At 48.4% G+C, this 7,283-nt stretch overlaps 1 long non-coding RNA gene across 1 annotated transcript; it reads right to left on the reverse strand.

Moving 5' to 3' along the window:
- Positions 1-278: 278 nt before the first annotated feature.
- Positions 279-7,235, reverse strand: LOC106735112 (uncharacterized). Its single transcript, XR_001370527.2, has 3 exons — positions 7,157-7,235; positions 2,070-2,237; positions 279-971 (listed from the first exon to the last, which is right to left on the reverse strand). It is a non-coding gene; the product is annotated as an uncharacterized LOC106735112 (long non-coding RNA).
- Positions 7,236-7,283: the final 48 nt, after the last annotated feature.

The following is a 7,283-nucleotide window of genomic DNA, read 5'->3' on the forward strand; positions in this document are numbered from 1 at the left end:
CTTTTAACCACATAAAGAGAGAGAAAGGGAGCGAGAGAAAAAGAAAGTGAGAAAGCAAGTCACCCAGTCCAGGATTCAAACCACAGACAGCCATGTGGGATTCCAGCACCTTTAACCACCATGTCACCTGTCAGCCCCGCCATCTATTCTTTTCATGATAAGAAAAACAAAAATTATGAGAAGTGGTTCTGTAATTTTTTGTTTGTTTATTTTATTTCTTGAGAGAGATAACCACCCCCAACAGGGCACCATGCCAGTCAACCCCACCTCCAGCCTTCCCAGCCAGCCAGGATCATGGCGGCACCGAGCTGTGAGCTTCCATATGGATCCAGCATCATTTGAGCAGTTTGCTACCACTGGGCCAGCAAGCCAGCCAGTTCCGTAACATTTAAGCCAACCTCTGATAGGCACACAGCTTCTCCTCTCCACCCTCTAAATGACCTTTTCAACTAAGCATCCTCACCTGGCTGAGACCCTGTAGCAGAAAGTAATCTGCTCTGTGACAAGTGGTGAGAAACTCTTTTCCTCTGTCATGGAAAGAGGCAATCCTCAAAGAAGGAGAAATGCCAGGCACTGAGAGCAGACTTAGAAGAGTTGTTTTGGACCACAGGGGTCATCAAACAGTCATTTGAGCAGTACCCCTAGAAAGCTTCTCCCAGTAGAGACCAGATAAAGCCTACACTTGCCAGCAGGTGGCAGTATAAGACCATTTCTAGCTTCCCCAGCAATCAGCCTAGAGATCTTAAATGTTCTCAAACTACTGTCCAGAGAAAGGCAGCAAGAAAGTCCAGAATCCCAGTCCGTTGCTCTGTCCTGAGTCACGACACCATGGATCCTTGTACAAAGATTTTTAGATGGGCCACTCCATGGAGGAAGGAGCCTGGGAAAGCACCAAAAAGCTGAAGTCATCTTGGCATGTCTTCATCCTACATCTGCTTCCTTCCAGGGGTGGTTTCCACCAGCGAGTGTGGCTGTATGAGACAGGGTTACTGCTGCTCCACTGCTCCTGGCTGTTCTGGTTGTCTCCTGCTTGCCCTGAATACAGTGGGCCTAAAGCATCCTCTGAATGTCAAACTATTTTCTTAAGACTGATTCCAGGGACCAGCAGTTAGCGTAATGGCTATGTCTCTGGACTCCCATGTAGTCAACCGCGGTTCAAATCCCAGACCTGGTGGCTTAAACTCACACCAGGTGTGTGTGTGTGCCCAAGATCCCGAAAGGAGAACGCAGGAGAAGGTATTGCGGCATGGCCATCCCCCTGGGGGGTGATTTCTCGCTTTCTGTTTCTCTGTCTCTCTGTCTGGCGAGCGCACACGCCCTATAGCCAAAACCTCTAAAAAAAAAAAAGACCACAGTGCCAGCTCCATGACATGGTAGTTAATGCAGCTGGATTCTGCATGGCTGACTGCTCGGCTGTAGACGCTGGGAAACATGCTGGGCATGTGAGCATCCTTGTCCAAAGTCACAGAAGGACAAGGAGAGATAAATGCGGAAGGGAGTAACCCCCCATGGGGGAGCTTTCTCACTTTCCCTCTTTGGGTATCAATTCCCCTGCCAAATGCTGCCCCATCTCTTGGCTGGTGTTTACAGCAAATCTCTTACAATTGGTAGTCTTTTTTTTTTTTTTTTTAATTTGCTAGAGGATGTATGGGTTCACGAGAGAGCGAAAGCGAGAGAGAGAGAGAACTTCCTATAGGAGGTGGTCATGATTCAATTCCTCTCCTTCATTTCTACTTTCAGGATTTTGAACACACATACACACGTGCGTTTTGTGTTTTCCAAACCCCTGGGTCCAGGACTCGAACCATGCAAAACTGGCCATGTTAGGTTCACCCACCTTAACTATCACATTACAGGCTTCACCCCAACCCCCACCCAGCTGTCTTAAGCCAGTTCCTATCCGACCCACTGTGTTCATCACAGCAAGGGAAACACTGACCGTCATGTTGCTAAGTCCAGTGAGGGGCTCATTCTCGGGCCTTGTCCTAGCTGACCCATAGATAGCATTTGACACAAGTGGTCACGCCCTCAAACCTGAAGCACTTTTTTTCACATGCTTTTACACTCACCTGAGGTACTCTCCTATCTCAGTGCAAGCGCTCTTCCCAGCTCCCGTGTATCTTTCTCTTCTTCCCAGTCCTCAGGAGTGTCTCAGATTTAGTCTCTAGTTCTCTCAGACTCCAGACTTCTTTGTCTAACTGTCTGTTTGATGTATCCTCTTGGACGTCTGGTGGGAACTGTAAACAAAATGGTCAAAAACCGAACTCCTCTTAGTTTTCCCACTTCCACTCTCCAAATTGCTCCTCGGCTGATGTTAACTCTGTCCTTTGTGGGCAGGCAAGATCCTTGAAGTCTCTCTTGACCCTTCTTTTTCCTGCCTCCCATCCAGTCGTTCAGGAAATCATGTTCAGTCGACCTCCAGATATATCCGGTCTCTAACCACCTCCTCCCATGTCCGTTTATACCACCTGACTGAGCCACCATCACCTCGTGCTGGATTGCTGCAAAAGCCCCTACAGCTCTCCTTCTACTCTTGCCTCAACCGTATTCAGTACTCTCAACTGTGGAGTCTTGAATGATCCTTTTTAAAAATTCTATATCCAGGGAACCAGCAGGTGGCGTGGTGGTTAAGATGCTGGACACTCCCACGTGGCCAACCACAGTTCAAGTCCCAGACCTGGTGGCTTGCTTTCTCACTTTCCCTCTCTTTCTGTGTGTCTCTCTCTCTGGTCAAATTTTAAAAAATGAGTGAATAAATAAAATGAAATTAATATTTTTTAAAATTCTATATCTGGGATATATAAAGAACTCTTACACCTCAACAACAAAAAAGACAAATTACTGCATTAAGAAGTGAGTTAATGGAACCAGCAGGTGGCATGGTGGTTAAGGCCCTGGACACTCCCACATGGCCGACCATAGTTCTGGTCCTGGACCTGTTGGCTTGCTTTCTCACTTTCCCTCTCTCTCTCTCTCTCTCTGTGTCTCTCTCTGGTCAAATTAAAATGAGTGAATGAATAAATAAATAAATCTTTAAAAAATCAATTATCACTAAAAAAAAGAGTGAGTTAATGACTTGCATTGACACTTCTCTAAAAAAGGAATAAAGGGCAGCAGATAAATATGTGAAAAGATGCTCCACGTCCTTCGTCAGTAGGGAAATACAAATCAAACCATAATTAGATACCATTTCAAAATGACTAGGACAGCAATTAAAAAAAAAAAAAAAAGAATGAGTCAGCCCAGTAGCCTAGTGATTAAGGGAGTTGGAGGCCACTTGGTGACCACAGTTCAAATTCCGACCCAGAAGCTTGAAAACCACACTGGTTGTATGTGTGTGCACATGCCCCAAATCCCAACAGGATGGCGAAAGGAAGAAGGGAAAGCACCCTACTGAGGGCGCTTTCTTCCTCTCCTTTCTCCGCCTCACTCCAGCGAGTGCACCTAGCCTCTGGCAGATACAACAAACAATGGTGGGGATATGGAGAAACTGGAACTCCCCTGCATGGCTGGTAGGAACATGAAATGATGCAGCCGGAGTCAGACGGTGGTGCAGCCTCGCTGCTCTCAGGCTGACCCATAGGAAGGTCCCAGCTTCTTGTTGGGAGACCTCCTGAACACGTCAGGCATGATTCAGGGCTGGCTGAGGCTGGCCATCTCTCCAGGGGTGGATTGTGAATTAAGACCCTGTTGAGGGACCAGCAGGTGGTACGGTGGTGAAGGCGCTGGACACTCCCAGATGGCTGACCACTGTTCAAGTCCCAGACCTAGTGGCTTCCTTTCTCACTGCCCCTCCGTGTCTCTCTCTGCCGAATAATAAGCAAATGAACAAATAAAATTAAATAATTCTTAAAAAAAGAAAAGAAAAGAAAAGAAAAACACCCTGTTGCAGGCAGAGTGCCCACACTCTCTCTCATGGAAGAAATACATAAATAAATTTTAAATAAATAAATAAATGGTGAGACTGCTGTGAAGCTGTTTGACAGTTCCTCAAAAAGTTCAATGTAGAATCACCGTATGACCCAGCAAATTCCTTCCTGGGGTAAATCCACAGAGAACTGAAACAGGTACTCCAATAGCGTCTGTGCACAAATGTCCAAGCAGACCAACTCACAACAGCCAAAAAGTGAGGGAAAAAACAAATATCCATCCACAGACGAATGAATGAGTAAAACACGATACATCAAACACCAGAATAGTCTTCAGTCATAGAAAGGATCGAAGGGTCCAGCTTCAGTGGCTCAGTCAACAGCATACTGGACCATGAGCCAGAAGTTGCCGGCCATGGTTCGGGTGCCTGGCTGCGTGGGCCTGAAAACATACCGGGTGCGTGTGCCAGGATCCTGGCAGGCTGGAGGGCAGGAGGGTGAGCACGTGACCACACTCCGTAGAGGTGTGGCTTTCTCTTCCACTCTACCATGAACTGGGGGGGTGGGAGGGAGTGAGTGCATGCATGGTATAGGTGGATGGATTGCACAAACTGCTGAGTGTGAAAAGCTAGACACAAGGCCACATGTGGCGTGCAATACTCAGAATAGGTAAATGCACAGAGGCAGACAACAAACTGGTGGTTGCCAGGCACTGGGCTGAGAGGAAACGGAGAGAGACTGCTTAGCGGGCACAGGGTTTTCTCTTGTGGTTATGGAACTAGGTGAAGGCAGTGGGTACACAGCATCGTGCACTTTAAAACGGTGAGTTCTATGCTAGTGAATTTCACCTAAAAACCTAAATGAATAAAAGGCATGTCCTTTTGTTCAACAACTTGCAAGAGTACCCCAAATGACAAGGAGTAAAAGGCAAAGTCCTTTCCAGGGCCCACAAGGCCCCAGCTGACCTGCTGTCACCTCCTCCCTCCTCTCCTGCTACTGTCCCCCTCCCTTGCTCCACTCCACTTGGGCTACCCTGACTCCCTGCTGTCCCTCCGGCCTGCCTGGCCTGCTCCCTTCAGCTGCTCCCTCTGCCCTGAACGACTTTCTACAATATCTTCAGTTCTACTGTCTTCCTCATCTCCTCCACATCTTCATTCAAATCTCTCTCTGAAGACGCTACCTAAAACTTTGCCTGTCACCTGAGTCTCTTCACCTGCTTTTCCTTCTGTTTGCTCATAGCACTTGCCACCTACTGATCTACTGCCATATTTAGTTACCGTGTGTTTATTTTCCCTCTGCTGGAACGTAGATTTTTTTCTGATAAAGTTCCTAACATAGTGCCTGCAACAGAGTAGATCTGAACAAATATTTATTAAGTCAGTTGTGGAGGAACCAGCAGATGACATAATGGTTATGTCGCTAGACTCCCACGTAGTCAACCACAGTTCAAGTCCTGGACCCGGTGGTTTAAAAGACCTGCAGGGTGTGTGTAAGTGCGTGCCCAGGATCCTAAGATGAGAATGTGGCATGGCCATCCCCCCTGAGGGGTGATTTCTCACTTTCTGTCTCTCTGTATCTGTCTCTCTGGTGAGTGAGGGGCCCTATAGCAAAAATATCTCTCTCTAATATATATGTTGCTTTGGAGTTTGTTCTCCAATACTTCATGGTTAATGAATTAGAACTCCCACAAGTTTGTAGAACCATAATAATTATCTTTATTTTTGGATTCCTTTTTCTGGTGGTAGCATTGTGAAAATTATCTTGAAAAGGTTCTTGGTTCTTTAACTCTAGAGGAAAACACCTGTTTTTGGAAGAATCATGAACTATTGTTTCTGTGACTGAAAAAAGGACTTCTTTGTCCAATAAAGATGCCCCCTCTATCATGTTCATTTTATAAATAGACACATATGCACATAGTTTTGACATATGGACACATTAATCCCCCCCCCCCATGCCCCACAGGTCCAGCCCTCTCTGATTTTCTCTCTGATGCTGTGACTTCAACTGACAGCAGCTCTCATCTTGCATGATTACTTTAATTCCCCAATCTCCCAGAGAGCCCACTCATCTCTCCGGCTGTAACTTAGCACCTCTGTCATCCGGAGACCTAGGTTCGGCCCACCACCATATCCCTCGGCTGTTTCAATATTACAACGCCCGCCGCCTCCCTGTAGCAACGGCTAAACCACCCATCTTCCCCCAGAGTGGAAGCTCACCACTTCACACTTGCTCGCTTTGGTCTATGGGCTCAGAGCCTGGGCAGTAACAGATGCTCAGTTAGTTTTTCTTGGGGACGTGAAAAGGCGGAGGGAGACGTTTTCTAACCAGAGTGCCTTGTTAGAGGCTTGGAGGTCTCTGACCTAGTGGCAGATTCCGAGGACCTTTTGAAGGAGCCTTGATCATCTCTCTGTCAGATAAGCACACTGGAAAGTCAGAGCAACAAGGGCTCCTCCGGCTGCAGGCTCAGTGGCTGAGCTGGCGCCCAAGGCTAAACCGGACTATGGGGCCAGCAGGTGGCATGGCGGTTAAGAGGCCGGACTCCCACATGGCCAGTAGAAGTTCCAGCCCCAGGCTAGGTGGCTGGGAAATCACTCCTGGCACATGTGCGTGCCCCAAATACTGAGGAGGATGGAGGAGGGATTGCAGGGCCATCCCCATGGCGAGGACTACCTCTCACTTTACCTCTCTTTGACTCGGTCTCTCCCTGGCGAGCACGTGCCTTATGAAAAAAACTTAAACAAACAAACCTGGACAATCTTTCCACTAAAGCATGATTTTTGAGGGGCAGGGTGTGGGAAGTCCCTACCTTTGCAGCAGCTTAACCTCCTGGAGTCTTTACAAACCCCCTGGGAGATAATAATGTTGGGTTCCGCTGGATTCCCGGGGCGTAGACTGTTTTTCAGCCTCCAGCCCCCATTGCCCCGGGTTGCCCTGTGCCTCCCCTGAACATGCCCGGTATGAGTAAGCGTCCCTCTGGAGTCCCCAGGTCCCAGTTAGAATCCGCTCCAAGCCTACAGCTTGTGACCTTGGTCCAGGAACGCAAACCCCGGGCTCTGTTTCTGGAAAGTGGGTATCTAGTGTCACCAACCCGATGGGACTGCGGAGGCATGGACTCTGGTCGGGGAGAGAAAGTGCCTGGCCTCAGTTTTGGCAAGCCTCAATTGTGTGTCTCAACACAGCGTTGGCGAGTTGCAGGAATCTGGGGGAAAGTGTACAGAAATGGGAGACAGGATCCCTGGCTTCTAGCCCTCCCTCACCCGCCGGGTCACCTTGACCAACCCCCCTACCCTCTCTGTGACTCGGTCGGGGCCTGAAAAGTGACAGAGGTTCTTCTGGCGATGTCCCTCCGGCTGGTGACATTCTAAGATTCCAAGAGCGAATGAACTCGGTGGGGGTGGGGGTGGGGGGTAGAGG

The sequence above is a fragment of the Tupaia chinensis genome, unplaced genomic scaffold, assembly GCF_000334495.1.
Source record: "Tupaia chinensis unplaced genomic scaffold, TupChi_1.0 Scaffold000301_1, whole genome shotgun sequence".
In the NCBI taxonomy this organism is placed as follows: Eukaryota; Metazoa; Chordata; class Mammalia; order Scandentia; family Tupaiidae; genus Tupaia; species Tupaia belangeri.